We start from the raw sequence: 16,657 nt of genomic DNA, 5'->3' as shown, positions 1-16,657 counted from the left end.
GTCCATTACTATTGTTTTAGTTGCTACTGTAAGTACCTGTGCAGTACCCATAAATGCAATCTAAAAGTATTTGGTGCCCCAACAGTTTTGCTCGTGGCCAAACTGTAGCTTGGAGTACTAGCATAAAACCAGCTAAACTAGAGTTTCTATGCAATCTCTCCCCAACAAAATTTTTCTTAATAACTTTTTCACCAAATATACCTTTTCTTGCAAATACCCTCCCCCCCCCCCAACTCAAAAAAAAAGAAGAAAAAAGAAAAAAAAATCCTCCCTTAACCTTTGCCCCTTTTCCACCTCTCTCTCTCATATTTTCCTAACAATCTAATTTTTATATTCCACTTAGAAGACCCTTGTCTCCCTCTCTTTCGCTCTCTCTCTGGACCCAACGGCCTGAGCTCCCTCTCTCTCCCCCCCAAACCTGGCCCGAGCTCTCTCTCTCTCCCAGAAGCTAGGCTCAAGCTCTCTCCCTCTCCCTCTACAAAGGATATAGCTCTCACAACCCGAGAACCCACCCTCTCTCTCGATCTCTCTCTCCTTGAATCTAGGGCTCGAGCTCTCTCCATGTCTTTCGCTCTCTTACGAAGGACCACAACCCAATCTCTCACTCTCTGTGTGAATCAACTAGGGCTCTCTATTTCTCAGCCCCAGCCCCCAAAGCTCGAGCTCGATTTCTAGCTTGATCTCTCAACCCCGAATTAGCCCCATTAAAGGTGTAAAAGAGTATTTTATTTATTTCTTATTAAAAAAATATATAGCTAATTCTCTTTTCCAACAATTTTTACATTTCCATCTGCTTTTCTCTTTGATCCTACATGAAATTTTACCTTTTTGGATTATATTTAGGCAAAGTATTGATGCAACTTCGTGCACGCATTGAGGATTTAAATTGGAGAGAAGAAATTAAGACAGTATGCATCTGTTTCTCACTCAGGATTATCCTCTCTGTTAAACCTATTTAAAAGAATAGATGATTGGTTTGAATGTGGTAACCTTTAGGGCTTGAATGTTATTGGCACTAAAAAAAAATTTCTCTACTGTAATTTTTTCTCTATTGGCTTGAATGTGGTATCCTCTCTATTTTTTCATGTTTATCCTCTCGGTTATCCTCTCGATTATCCTCTCTGTTAAAACCTTTTTTTCTTTATTGTAATTTTAGGGATTAAATGTCATTGCTGGTTGTAAAGTTTGGGTTTCTTTTGTTGTATCTATTTCCTGTTGGTTGTCTTTGCATGAATTGTTTCTTAGTTGCGAAAATCTAGAAAGATTGAAAATCGTTAAGTCATTTGATCTCAGTGGATTGTTCATGGCTTAAGATTTGTTGAAGTTTTTGAATGTGTTATGGAGGTTGTCACTTTTTCTCTATTCTCATTTAGGGCTTGAATTTTCTTGGTGGTAGTAAATTTTGGGTTTGTTTCGTTCTATCTATTTTATGTTGGTTTTCTATGCTTGAATTGTTTCTGATTTGATGATCCATCCTCTTTCGCTTGTTGAAATTTAGTTTTTCATTAAAAAAAAAAATGCCTAGCTCTTGTTAACTTTAGTAGTAGCTCTTGTTTTTGTAGGCTTTATACGCCCCAACAACATGCCTACCTCTTGTTAAAATTTATTTGTAGATGTTTGAAAAAACAATCTAGCTTGAGCCCTACCAAATTTGGGCAAGTTCAAGGCCAGTATTAAGACATAACACAGTGTGTGGAGTGTAACATATTGCAAATCTTGTGCGGGACAAAAAAAAAGGGCGATAGCAGATTGATTTATTGTATTTTTGGTGGAGAACTTCGATCAAGTGTCGATGAGACTTTAAATTATATTTGTGGTGATGCATGTACATTTATGATTGATAGTAGAACTAGGTTAGATGACATGCGAAGATACGTAGCATAGTAGTTCTCACTTGACATCCACTTGATACCAATGGGGTATTTTGTCCCGATAAATAGAAGTTTTACTGTGAACGATTTATTGACGATGCTATTGAGAGGATATTGAACGCATATGAAAGTGAGAATAATGTGTTCGTCTATGTATTTGATGGGAGTGAACATAGGGGTGGAAGTACTTCATGTAATATTAGGGCAATCGAAGAGGTCAGACCCCCCCAATCATCTAATATTTTGGTCTCTAGTTCCAAACAAAGCAATTCACCAAGGTTGCTTAGTTCATGAGAGGATGTACTTACTGGAATAGGGTAGCAGTTTGAATCTTTAGAGAACTTCCAAGAAGCCCTTAGCAAGCTTGCTAGAATACAACATTTTACATATCGTTTTTGTTAATAATGAGGGATATCGCATAATGGAGAAATGCAATGGTGATGGAAGCAAATAGGAGATATACAAGACTAATGTTTTTAGCATCAAAACATGGAAAAAAGAACACTCGTATAATATTGGGACAAGCAATGATGTACAGAGAATAACATCTCAAAAATTTGTTGCATCATTAATCAAGGATAAATTTAGTGACACTGTGCATTATAAGGATAAATAAATCATGAATGATTTGTCTTGAGACTATGATTACCCTATTGCAAGCTTAGCAAAAGAAAGAAACGGCCATCAAAGACAAACATGGTTCGCAAGAGGGGGTGTACAGTCAGTTACCCGCATATGTAAACCATGAGATGTAGACGAATCCCGGTAGTTATGCGATAGGACAAGTATGCAAGATGGTAGATTTCGTCGATTATTCTTAAGATTTTATGGCTCAATACATGGCTTTAAAAATGAATGTCGTTCACTTCTATTTCTCGATGGGACATCACTAAAGGCACGATACCTTGGGATTCTACTTGCTACCAACTCACTTGATGGGGAAGGAAAAATATTTCCCATTGCATTAGCCATTATGGATGCCGAAAGTACCGATAATTGGTTATAGTTTATGAAATCTCTTAAGATTGCTATTGGGACAGATCGTGAAATCATTTTTTTGTCAGATAGACACCCTGGTCTAGTTGCTACTGTCTGTCAAGTTTTTTAGAATGCCCATCATGGCTTCTATGAGCGTCATTTAGCAGAGATATTCAAGAAGGAAATAAAACACATACTTAATGATATTAAGAAGGCAATTGTAAAATCCTTTATTGGAGCATGTAGAGCATACAGGCTGCAAGAGTATTTTGAGAAGATGAGTGAAATTAGATCAATTTTTTATGACGCATTCAAATGGTTCATGAAATCATTGCCAGACCATTGGGCCACACTTTAGATATAAGCGATATGACCAAGTAACAACCAATGTGGCTGAGTCATATAACAATTGGATTCTAAATGCACGAGACATGCCAATTCTTCAGTGCGTTGACTTGATTAAGGAACAAATCATGAAACTAATGGCCACTTACAACTTGGAAGCTAAAACCTGGACTACAACATTTACCCCACATGCTCAAGACAAACTGATAAAGATCATAAGGCAATCCCTTTTTGTTAGGGTCATTATATCAATTGGAGTAGTGTTTGAAGCAAGGGGTGATCACACGCATTGTAACATAAATCTAATTGCATGAGAATGTGAATGTCGGGGTTGGCAAATAATGGGTTTGCCCTACAAGCATGCTTGTAAAAGCCTTCAATGGATGAATAGAGATCTCATTGACTATTGTGAAGACTATTTCATGGGTTGCAAAGTTTCGTGAAACATATTCCGAACCTATCATGTCAGTTACCTTGATCGATGTATCTGGACGTATACATGGACAAGTTCCTCCAAATGGAATAAGAGTACTTCAACCTCACTCAAGATGACCCCTGACTGACTTAAAAAGAAGTGCATCGAGTCGTAGGAAGTACCAATGCGACCTATTCACTATAGTCGGTGCAAAGGAACTGGTACAATAGGGTAACATGTAAAGAACCCACTTGAAGGTACATAATTGTACTTATCTTCTTTATTCTATCTTTTCAATTTGTAGTACCCACTTGTAGGAAATTTTGTTAGTACATATATTAATGGTGTTTGTTTATGGTGTTTGTTCCACTTATGTTCATTTTGCGCTTTTGGGGCACATACACTTATGTTTGTTTCTTTTATACCAGAGCACCATAATTGGTTTTGAATGGGCCAATTCATATGTACATAATCTCTTAATTCGTTTTCTCTCTTTTTTTGTTGGAGCATCCACTTGTGGTTATTTTTGCCAATTCATAAGTACAAATTTTCTTAATTGATGTGTTGTCCACATGTAAAACTCTGATAATATAAATAGATTTAGCGATACAAGACCTAGAATAGCTAAGAGGAGCAAGGGACCCATCCGCTTCGTCTGATCAAAGGTAAAATATACGATGGTCTATTTACTTTAGTTCATGATTTACATTAATTAGGTAATTCTTTTATTGTTAATAACTATTGTCATTCTTATTGAACTTCATTTCAGGAGAAAGAATTTTCATATTAATAATTCAACTAAGACCCTAGGAAAATGGGAGATAGATCCATGACAGGTAGCCTTGGTTGAAAAAACTAGATTGAGCTCATTGATAGACATTGGAGTCTCCCATATCGATTGCAGACTACTGAGGGCCTTATAGGAAAATGGTGCAAGGTGACAAATACTACACGCTTAACCGTTGATGAAATGACTCCAACCCTGTACGATGTGTGACAAGGATACCTGCAATAAGTGAGCCTATAAAAGGCATCAGACTTAAAAACCACAGGACTTTCATCAAGGAGTATTTGGGAGATTTCCCTAAAGGTGATAAGTTAACCCGCCTTAAACATGCTTGGTTGAGGATGAAATTCGCGCAACTACCAAAAAGCTTACCAATTAAAACTGCCTCAACAGACTTGAGCTTATCTCATTTATTTAGTTGACACAACTATATTTGCTGAGTCATCTCAAGGATTAACGCTTACAATTTACCTACAAATGTTCTGAGATCTCAATGAGGCAGGGAAGTATGCATGGGGTGTTGCAGTGCTTGCCTTCTTGCATCATTCCTTATCTAAGGTCATGGACGGGGAAACACATTTTAGTGGGTCAGCAGTGGTACTACAAGTAATTTTCACTATCTTTATAGTCAATATTTAGAGCTTTACAATTTCTTTAGCTTCTAATTAATTGCTTAGTTATTTTTTATGCAGCATTGGGTCTATGAGCATTTTCCAGCTCTAGGCACCAAGGATACAATCATCACCCTAGAGCTTGCACGTGGAAGAAACAACCACGCAACAAAGACTCATTAAATAATATTTGATGACATCTTAATTAACATGGTTAGTGATATGCTCGAGCGATTATGTAATTGTAAGTAATCTATCAAAGGCAAATGCAAACATGGTCAGTGGTTGCTTGTGTGCTTATATAATTGTAGATAATTTATGAAAGGCAAATACAAATAAGTTTATTGTGTTATTTTTGTTGTAGGTGACTTGACAACCATATGAGGAGTACAACCCATTAGATACACTCAATAAAGAAAACGCAAGGTCGATCTGAAATGTAGATGCGTTAAGAAATGTGAGAATGTTTAGACAAACATTAGACTCCAACTAGAAAACCAGAGAATCACATTCATGGCCAAACTCACCCATGCACTTCATATAAAAAACAAAGGCTTTATTATTTATACTGGTACTGAGCAATTCCAAAGGTTTAATCCTCTATTGCATTTTACATCGACTTGAAGAATTAAAATAAGTTCAGCACCTTTGAAACCTACACATTCGTTACTACAAAAGAAAATACAAACATGTGAAAGGAAAAAGATAACATCGAGGGCATATCAGCCCATATACATGTAGATATATGTAGTGACATGTTATCCTTCGAGTCCGGTCTTCTTAAGAGAACGGGTCTCAAATGAGTCGTAGGAAACGATTCTCTCTCTTTGTATCTTGAATGTCACTCTTTTCTACTCTTGGTTTTTATCGAAGTAAAACCTCTGAAGAACGCTTTCTCTATTAGACCGTGTCTATAAAAAAAGTGCGACCTCCTCTTTAATTGAGAAGTACCCCTTTTTATAGTGCTAAACTATGGTTGTTCAGTGAACTGCAACCACTTTCGTGTTCACTTCAATCCATGCTACACCTTTTAAGGGTGTTAAAGCAAGGGGCCCAGAATTCAACAGTGCTAATTTGATGAGAGAATTCCTTGTTTCGAAGAAACAATCCCCCTTTTATTGTAACCTATTGGCCATACAATCCGTAAAGCTTTTAAGGCTTTAACTGTCGGACAATGATACTGACAATGGGTTCAGTCATAGTTCAAGACTTTTATAGAATGAGATGGATTACGCTATCCATGACCAATTTATACTATCCTTGAGACTGATATGGGTTAAGCCATCTCTAGGCAACTTTAAACTGTCCTTGAGGATGAGATGGGTTAAGCCATCTTTGGGTAACTTTAGATTGTCCATAAGACTAAGATGTATTAAGCCATCTCTAGGCAGCTTAAGACTATCCTTGAGAATGAGATTGGTTAATCCATCTCTAGGCAGCTTTAGACTGTCGTTGAGACTGTGATGGGTTAGCCATCTCTGGGCAGCGTTAAACTATCCTTAAGACTGAGATGGGTTAAGCCATCTTTGGGCAGCTTGAGACTACCGATGAGACTGAGATGAGTTAAGTCATCTCTGGGCAGCCTTAGATTATCGTTGATACTAAGATGGGTTAAGCTATATCTGGGCAGCTTGGGATTGTCATTATAACTAAGATGAGTTAAACCATCTCTGGGCAGCTTGAGACTGTCGTTTAGACTGAGATGGGTTAAGCCATCTCTGTGCAGCTTGAGACTTCTGTTGAGACAGAGATGGGTGAAGCCATCTCTGTGCAGCTTGAGACTGCTGTTGAGACAGAGATGGGTGAAGCCATCTCTAGGCAACTTGAGATTGCCTCTTTGATAGTCCTTAGTCTAATCCCAAGATCCATAGACTATGTTATACTCTGAACATGATCAAACGAAGCTCACTTAAATGGCATTAATAAGAACCATAGTTATCCATCGTATGTTCGTTGCATGTCTTTAAGTGGTTTATTCTTTGTCTCTCATTGAGACTTAGTGTTTATACCTTTCAAGGGCAAAGGATGAGCCATTAGTAATTTGATCAATGTATCTAGTAATGTTTATGATAAAAGTACACCCAACAAAACCACCTCAGATGCTTCACTCATAGAGAACTATTTTAGGGTATTTTTCAACACTTGTATCCCTGATATGAATAAGGAGGAAGCCAATTGCATCCTAGGCCCGCAGGCCCCAAAATGCCTGCAGACCACGAAAACATTATTAAACTAAACCCTGATCTGATTTGAAAGGCAATAGATCGGTCTGAAAGAGCATGTGGAGGTAGCGCTTGACTCCGCCAAGTTTCGTCGTGATTCAATGGCTTTAAGGTAGATTAGGATCAAAACTAGTTTTTCAGGTTTGGCCTCTAGCATACCGAAAATGCGCCTCATAACTACAGCCCTATCATTGGAGCTTCAGCTGAACACAAACCACTTTTATTGGATTCAGAAGGTCCGAAAACCTAAATGCCAAATTTCAACTCATTCGGACACTACTGGACCATCTTGTGACCAACTTACCCAAAAAGGGTGGGTTACGCACTATGCCAGTACCCCCTTGGTGAACCAGTTACCATTTATGGAAAATGTGTAATATGATTTCGGGATCACCTTTGAAAGGTCATAACTTCTTCATCTTAAGTCGGATCGAGCTCAAATTTTAGGAGGATCTTCGTCTCATTGCTATGTACATTTTTGATATGTAGCACGACCCATGACACGACCCAAGATGGAAGAAATCTTAAAAAGAATCCACTTAAGAAAACTCATGCTTTACAGATTTTTTCAAAGACGAGATCTCTTCAATCAAACAGTCATATCACGAAGCCCTGACCTCGGATCGACTTGAAAACGGGTCCGTTTGCGACCATGATGTCAAAGACTTCGATCCAAAGTAAACATCATACGTGATAAGTGATCGAAAAGGCTGTATTTCGAGGTCACACTAAAGGTTATTTTGCGGCTTCCGGTCAATTTCCCCAATTCGAAAAGTGGATTTCCGACCATTAAATTGAGCCATTCTTGTCACAAAACGACCGTGATGACTTCCCAGTCATTCTACGATGGAAAGATCAATCTGAAACCCTATGAAATGGACTAGATCTAAGATCTAACATCGCAAAATCTCTATTCTTTGACAAATTTCACCAAGATCTCAATACTTCGATTTGAGGATCGAAAGATATGTCAAAATGATCGTCTTGCCAAGACCATCACTTTCGCAACATTCTTTTCACTGAAAGGTTGCCGGAAAGACCCAAAACGGGTCCCGGATGACCACCATAGCCAATGGCCCCTTTTTGGGAACCATCTTTCCATTTTCAAAGTTGTGGATAACGGCAAAATAGTCATTTTGCCTCAAAAACGGGATGCAAATTTAATTCATAGAAAATATATGTTTTTAGCAGCTTTAGTTAGTTTTGAGCATCCACCATTGTTTCTAAAGGAGTGTTATATAAGCATTTGTAACCCTAACTCCCAAGAGGAGGAGAAATTAATGAGATTTGTCCCCCAAGCTTAAGATTTCAATTGATTTTTCCCTTGGTTTGGCAATATTCTCCACTACCCCTTTTCACTCCAAGGGAGGAGAGAGTGAACTTTCTCCATAAGCCACTACCCCTAGAACTTCGTACTTCTCACTTGAAACCTCCGCCTTCTTATTTGGGATTTACCACTTCCGGCCTAGCAGCCAATTCGGTTTCAGAAGCTCACTAGATAACCCCTCTTCTCTCTCCTTTCTCTCTCTTCCCTTCTCTCTCTTTCTTTCTCTCCCTCATGGTCAATCGGGCTTGCAGCTCTCTTCTTCTCTTTCCTCTCCCTTCTGCTCTCTTTTCCTTCTCTTTCTTCTCTCTCCTCTCTCTCTTCCCTTCTTCTTTGTCTTTCTCTCTTTCATTTCTCTCTCTCTTCTTTATCTTCTCTCCTCTCTCACTCCTCTCTACTTCTCTCTCATCTCTTCTTCTCTCCTTCTCTTCTCCTCTTTCTCTCTCTCTTCTCTTCTCTTCCTCTTTCCTCTTCTCTTTCTCTCTCTTCTTCTCTTTCTCTCTCTTTCTTCTCTCTCTATCGCTCTCCCTCTCTTTAAGACTGAAGCTGTCGGTCTCTTCTCTCTTTTCCTTCTCTTCCTCTCTCTTTCTTCTCTCTCCCTATGTCTTTCTCTCTTTCTTCCCCCTCTTTCTTTTCTCTCCCGATTTTTCTCTCTCTAAGCTCGACTGACAGCTAAGTTGTAGGTCCATTCTCTTCTCTCTCTTCTCTTCTTCTTTCTTCTCTCTCTTTCTCTCTTTCTCTCCTTCTTCTCTCTTTCTCCCTTCCTCTCTCTCTTGCCCGACTCTCCCTCTCAGCCTCTCTCTCTCTCTCTCTCTTACTCTTTCTCTCTCTCCTTCTCCCTTTTCTCTCTTTCCCATCTCTTATGAAATTCCTCCCTTTTATCTATTTTCTCAATGCCCACACTATCTCCTCTATCATCATCTCATCCACAACATCTGGTTATAGTTGTTCATTTCATTTATTTTGTTCATATGCCTATGTGAGGGCATTTGACAAGATGGCATCAAACGGCCATCGAATTGGCAAATAGTCTTGTATCATCCCACCGTTCTATATATCTCTAATGACAAGTTAGGGTCTTGTGATCCACTTGTCTGGCAACCTTATGTGTGTGTGTTCGTGAGCCGCAAAGTGCAAGCAGAGGGGGCTAAAGCCGAACCAGTTTCAGACTAGGAGACTAGGGGGCTTTCCGTCGTGATCTAAGAGGGAGCTCGCAAAACGCCTGAGAGTGTACGGACCCACCATGAGGTAAGTACCACCTCACACCACACAATCCTCACTCATTAGTTGGTACCTGTCCGCACGTGCACCCCATGCACCGTGGTTCCCAAGAGAGAGATATTGAGCCGGACCTGAATCCGGATCGCCGCACAGTCTCACAACCTGATGAGATCGAGGCACCCAACCAAGAACCTCGAAAGGGGTGTAGCATTCGACCAATCTCGAGTGGATCGTTAACATCGTACGCCTTACACCTTCTTCCATAGGGTGGCGCATGCACAACTTTTTCCAGTCATCTTAATTAAATGTGAGAATGGATAACCATCTCGTCCATCATTTCCCAATACAATCATCATCATTTCCAAGGAAAATACCCCTTAGCTTCTTCATGGGGGTCTATAAATCCGTTGGCTACCCTGGTGGTCAGTCCATCTTCCCAACAGTTTCTAACTCTTCGTCTCCTCCTTTAAAATGTCTTCCCCTATTCTTCCCAAGCATCTCTCTATCTCTTTATACCCAAAGCTTACTACCGCTATCTGTGGTAGTGAGAGTGAGGAGGGGCTTTATATTAACACTCCTATGGCTGGTGGTCTATTTGAGACCAAGAAGAAGTGTATAACAGCCTTTGTTGTTGATGGTTTGGTCTCTTCTTATGAGGAGGCATTGCTGCTGAGATCACCTCCATAACTGTGGAGGAGGTCCTCGAAGCCGAGCTTATGCTGGACCCAAAGTCCAAGAAAATTGCAAGCCTGAGGCAAATGGTAGTTCGTCTCCACCGAGAGGCAGAACACCACCAAAATAATGTCCGACTTCTATCGGGAAGCGGTCAAACGAGTTAGGGAGCTTCTAAGGAAGTTGTCCAAGATTAGCAAGATGACTCACTTTGAGGAATAATGCCCCAAGGCGTAGGCAGACGGAGCTTCTCCTTCTTCTTGCTTTTCCCTTTGTTTTTCTTTCTTTCTTTTTCTTTTTCTCAATATGTAAGGGCTAAGTTCCCCCCTTTTGCTATCAATGAAACTTCTTCGGTTTGAATCTGTGTCTTGTGTTGTGTAATCTTGCATTCTACATTATTTTTGCATCTTTTAGATATACATATATTTTCGTACACCGTCGGTTTATCTTCTTACCTTCTTGCTTATTCGATGTAAGATGAATTCGATTCAAAATTTTAAATTTTTACCCTTTCTTTTCAAATAATGCCAAGGGAAATTGGGTAATATGATAATACAACAAAATGAAGTTTTGTATTTCAGGAGGGGTATTTTGGTAAAGTGTCTATCAGCCATCATTATCCCGTCATCAGGACTTTTAAGTTTCCGAGATGAGGAGGCCAAGCGTCATATCGCTCTTTAAAACGCTATCCCTCCACATTATTTCATCTTCAACGTCTGCTTTGGAAATCTTCTTCCTCAAGCAACCATTTCTAGCATCTTTTCTATTTCCTTTCTAGCAGATCTCCTTTATCAGAGAATCCTTATGCATCTTCTTCAAAGAGAACCTTCTTTGAGGAGAGGCTTCTTCTTCGACTTCCAGAGAGTTCTTAGGCTTCGCTCTTTGATTTTTTGAGAAATTCTAGCTTTTGGTTCAAACAAACTTTCGAATCTTCAAATCATTCAAGGTGATCAAGGGTCTAAGAATGAAATCTTTCAAATTCAGATAACGTGGTATTGTTGAATGAGAGCCTTTGTTACCTCCCTTCTTTGTCTTTCCACTTCGACTTGTGATGCTTTGAGATACGGGAGGAGCTTCCACGGTTATCTTTGCTTGCGATAGTGCCATCTCCAGCTCCTTCAAATCGAAACTTTTCAGAGCTTCAGCTTACATACTCTTCTTCTCGCTGCGTCTTATGTAAGTAGTTCAGCCGTGCTCCAAAACTTCCTCAATATCGGATGAAGAGTTGAGATTCCTATAGTATTCTGAGCATAGCTCGAATAGTTCTGGGTAAGGACAACTTTTCACCTTTTTCAATATGGGGACCTGGTGGGTCCAACTTTTAGGAGGGATATGATCGATGACTATGATCCCCTCATTTATGTATTCTTGTGTCAAATTCTTTACTGGCCAACAATCTTCCAGTTCGTGGGTACGAGAACAATGTTATTGGTAGTAAGGGACTCCTTTTGGGGGAGGCCTTCTCTTTGATGTTCTCCACCTCTTCGAAAGGGGTATAAGTCCCATGATGAGAAGATGCTAATATATGTGGTATCATGGCCTGATCAAAGTCGTAGGGCCCTTGATCTAAGAGGTTCTCAGCTACTCATAGGCGCTTAGCTTCATTAGTCATAACAGAAACCATGTTTGCCGCCACCATCTCGACCTCTGATGTTTCTTGCTCAGCAAACTTGCGCTTTCCTTCCTTAATGAGGTCCGCGATGATATCCTTTAAAGGATAGAAATCTTGTATCACATGTCCTCCCATCCAATGAAACAGGCAGTAGTCGGTTCGGTCTGTTTGATCGAACTGCTTGGGATATCTTGGCAGGGAAGCGTGATGGTTCCAACAGCTAGAAGTTTTTCAAAGATCGCAGGAACTTGGTCTTTATTGAAAGACTACTCCTTGTCAATGCATCTGCGGTATCTGCCTCTTCCTCATCCACGTCCTGCCCTCTGTGAAAAATCATAATTTTAGAGTGGTGGATAGTTCTTACCTCCCCCTATTTGGGTGACCACCGAAGTAGTCATGGAATTTTTGGTTTGAGTGACTTTGGTTTTACCTCTATCCACGTCCTTCCTAATGGTTACTAGCTTTGGGCATAGGCCAAAACCCTCCAGAAGACTTTTTAGGTTAATTGCATTAGTTACCATGTCATTGAAGTTCTGGGATTTGGAAGCGTGCAGGTGTACGGCAATGTCGGCTCTTCTAATTTTAATGTGCATGAGTACCTCATGGTCTTCAAGGAGTAAAATTGCCTGCCTTATGTTTAGATTCCTCCACTGAGTGATATATTGTTGAAAGGGCTCATGATCATTTTGCTTCATGTTGAGAAGTTAAGCCAAGTGGACCACCCTTTTTGTGTTGTGAAACCTCGCCAAGAATGCTTCTTGCATTTGCTTCTACGTAAATATAATCTCAGGAAGCAGTCGAGAGTACCAAGCGAAGGCTGGGCTTGATAGTGACAATACAAATTGTCGCATCAAGAGGTTCCCGTTACTGGCTGAGTCCGCACATACTGATACAAAATGGGCCAAGTGTTGATGAGGGGAGCCTTGCCCATCAAACTTCGAGAATTTGGGACGCTGGTATCCTGAGGGATATGACACTTCATTGACATATGATGGGTATGGTTTCCGATAGGTGTGGAGGGTTTATACCCCCAAAATGTGGATTGCTCGCAGTTTCTACATTACTAAATTCCGCACCGTCGCCTCTATTAAGGAGGTGTGAGTTGTATGCGACGTAGGCTTAGGGGATGACGGTTCTCCATAGCTAGATTTGAGGATTGAGGCCTTAAAGGGCCACTGGGATTGGGAGTCGCATTAGTAGCTCTCAACATCTCTAGCTCGGCCGTCTGCGCTTCGAATTCCACTTCTTTTTGGGCTAGCTCAGCCTTAAGGCGCTCCATTTCTTCAGCTTCATGCAGGCCCTTCCCCATTCCACCCATCATCACGCTTACAACAGGGTCTTGCTCAAATGGTCTAGTGGATTCATTATCTGAGACTGGTGCGGTGAATTCCGGGAAGTTAAAATGGAAAGACAACGTAGGCACAACGGGGTCCTTCTGGGCCTTGGACATGCTACAAGTGACATGAGGATTCTCGATGGTTTGATGATGTCTCGCCCTCTTTGCAAGAGGTTTGGCAGGTGGAGGCTCCTCATTTGACGAGAGGGATGAGATGTCATTAAAACTCATGGCCATCTTGCCCTTAGGGGTCTCCTCAGTTTCATCGGGCTGTTGGGTTGTCGCCCCGATCATATTTCGATGTTATATTTCGAGGAGCTTGTCTCCTAGGTCTTGCGAAATTTTCCTCCAAATTGATCCAAGTTCCCGGCCTTGATATGGTCATCTATTGTTCATACGACATGGATCTATTCGAACGACTTCCCTTGCTTTGTCCAGGACATATTGAGTAAGAACTCCATGCACATGACTGAGAACTATCTTAACATGTGCCTTATGGGCTTGATTGCACCTCTTGGACTCTGCCTTGGGAACATGAGGAGGATTGTAATCACCTTGCCTCAAATCGTGCTCTACTCTGGCGATCTGTCAACAAACAGCACGAGGTGATCTGGGTGGCTTGTCGTCGCGGGAACTTCTATGCGCTAGGCAATGAGTACCACACGAATCGGGCAAGTTAACGTCGTGGAAACGTCTAACCACGGGCCTGTGGGCTGCATATGGTGATCTAGATAGATTAGGCTCAAGGGGAATTCTAAGCATCAGCCGATGAGTGTCACATGAGTCAATGACTTAGTGGCCTGAAAACGTCTAATCACCGACCTATGGGCTGAGTACGACAATCTAGGCAGATTAGCATCATGAGGATTTCTAACGGCCAGCTGATGAGTGTCATGTGAGTCGAATATATTAGCGTCATGGAAACATCTAACCGCTGACAAACGAGTGTCATGTGAGTCAGGCGATTTATTGTCACGGAAATATCTAACCGCCAACCTGCAGGCTAAGTACAGTGACCTAGGTAGATTAGCATCGTGAGGTTTCTAATCTCTAGTCGATGAGTGTCCTTGATAGCTAAGCGTGGAACTCATATGATGAAAAGCAAGAAATGGGAGCCTTGAGGTACAGGAGTGGAGTGCTAAGACAGTAGGGATTGTGGTTTAGGCCTCACAGGAATAGCTCAGCCCCTCTCCTTTTGCGCAGGAATGGCTGAGTTCACAGAATGCAACGGCAGCGTTTGTCTTGACATTGCAACCGATAACACCATGTCGGCTTTTACCAGCGGGCGTTGGTTGGGGTAAATCAAGATCACCCTCAATGGTCTGCTACCTGGGACCAAGTCCACTTGAGGGCGACATTTTCTCATCATTCTAACCTTTGAAGTTCGTGGTTTGGTTCCTTATCCTTCGATCGCTACCTTTCCAGCAGGCAGGCTAGACGTAGCTTTAGGGAAAGCAGCTTGACCCTTGATTGGGGAGGAATGTAGTAGAACTTTCAATGTTCCCACCTGGAAGGATGCCAATTACAGTCGCAATGGTTACTTCTGACGACTTGTGACTAACACAGGGGTTCGCTCGTCAGGGTAAATAAAAAGACATGAGACTAATGTGGAAAAGATCGTGAATAAATACATATTCAGAGAGAGACATTCGACTTCCTAGACTCTATCATAGTAGAAATGTAGTCCCCAATGGAGTCATCAGATATATGGTCGCTCTGAAATGTAGATGCGTTAAGAAATGCGAGAATGTTTAGACAAACATTAGACTTCAGATAGAAAACCAGAGGACAAGACATTTGAGGCCAAATTCACTCATGCACTTCATATCAAAAACATAGGTTTTATTATTTATACTGGATACTGAGCAATTCCAGAGGTTTAATCCTCTATTACATTTTACATCAACTTGAAGAATTAAAATAATCTGAACACCTTTGATTCTGGCTTTGAAATCAATACATTCGTTTCTAAAGAAGAAAATATAGACATGTTAAAGGGAAAGGATAACATCGAGGGCATATCAGCCCATATACCTGTAGATATATGCAGGGACATTATCCTTCGAGTTTGGGCTTCTTAAGAGAATGGATCTCAAATGAGTCATAGGAAACGATTCTCTCTCTCTTTGTATCTTGAATATCACTCTCTTTTCTACTCTTAGTTCTTACCGAAGTAAAACCTCTGAAGAACTCTTTACCTCTACTAGACTGTGTCTATTAAAAAAGTATGACCTCCTCTTTAATCGAGACGGACTGCTTCTTATAGTGCTAAACTATGGTTGTTCAAGGGATAACCATGCATTTCTCATCTTCACTCTCTATCCTCATCCTGAGTTTATCTAATCATTTGAATCACAGATCTTGCAAGGTGCGATCTTTATCTTCATAATGTTGTTTACCTCTTGTATATATCATTTCATGTTTTTATCTCACTACTAGGTTGTTCTCGTAGATACAATCGTTGATGCTTGTGTTACAAATTTCGACCTTACCAACCTCATGATCTCACGGGAGAAAAATCATAGATTCATTATTATCATCATCGTTGTTGTCAATGGGATGTAACCACTTCCATTGTTCAACTCAATCCATGCTACACCTTTTAAGGGTAAAAAAGTAAGGAGCTCAAAATTCAACGGTGTTGACTTGATGAGATATTCATTGTTCCAAAGAAACAATCCCTCTTTTGCGGTAACCGATAATTCGTACAATCCGCAGAGCTTTTAAGGCTTTAACTACTGAACAATGATATTGACAATGGGTTAAGCCATAGTTGGACGATTCAAGACTTTTGTGGAATGAGATGGGTTAAGCCATCCCTGAGCGGCTTTAGACTGTCCTTGAGACTGGGATGAGCTAATCCATCTCTAGGCAACCTGAGACTGTCTTTGAGACTGAGATAGGTTAAGTCATCTCTAGGCAGCTTTAGATTGTCGTTGAGACTGAGATGGGTTACACCATCTCTGTGCAGCTTTAGACTGCTATTGAGACTGAGATAGGTTAAGCCATATTTGTGCAGCTTGAGAAAGCTGTTGAGATTGAGATGGGTTAAGCCATCTCTGAACAGCTTGATACTGTCGTTGAGACTGAGATGAGTTCAGTCATCTCTGAGCAACTTCAGACTACCTCTTTGATAGTCCTTAGTTTAATCCTAAGATCCATAGACTAGGGTATGCTTTGAACATGGTCAAATGAAGCTCACTTAAATGACGTTAATAAGAACCATAGTTATCCATCGTATGTTCTCTGCATGTATTTAAGTG

This window comes from Amborella trichopoda, chromosome 10, assembly GCF_054954075.1.
Source record: "Amborella trichopoda isolate Santa Cruz 75 chromosome 10, AtrichopodaSantaCruz75HAP2 v2.0, whole genome shotgun sequence".
Classification (NCBI taxonomy): Eukaryota; Viridiplantae; Streptophyta; class Magnoliopsida; order Amborellales; family Amborellaceae; genus Amborella; species Amborella trichopoda.
This window is presented reverse-complemented; position numbering follows the sequence as displayed.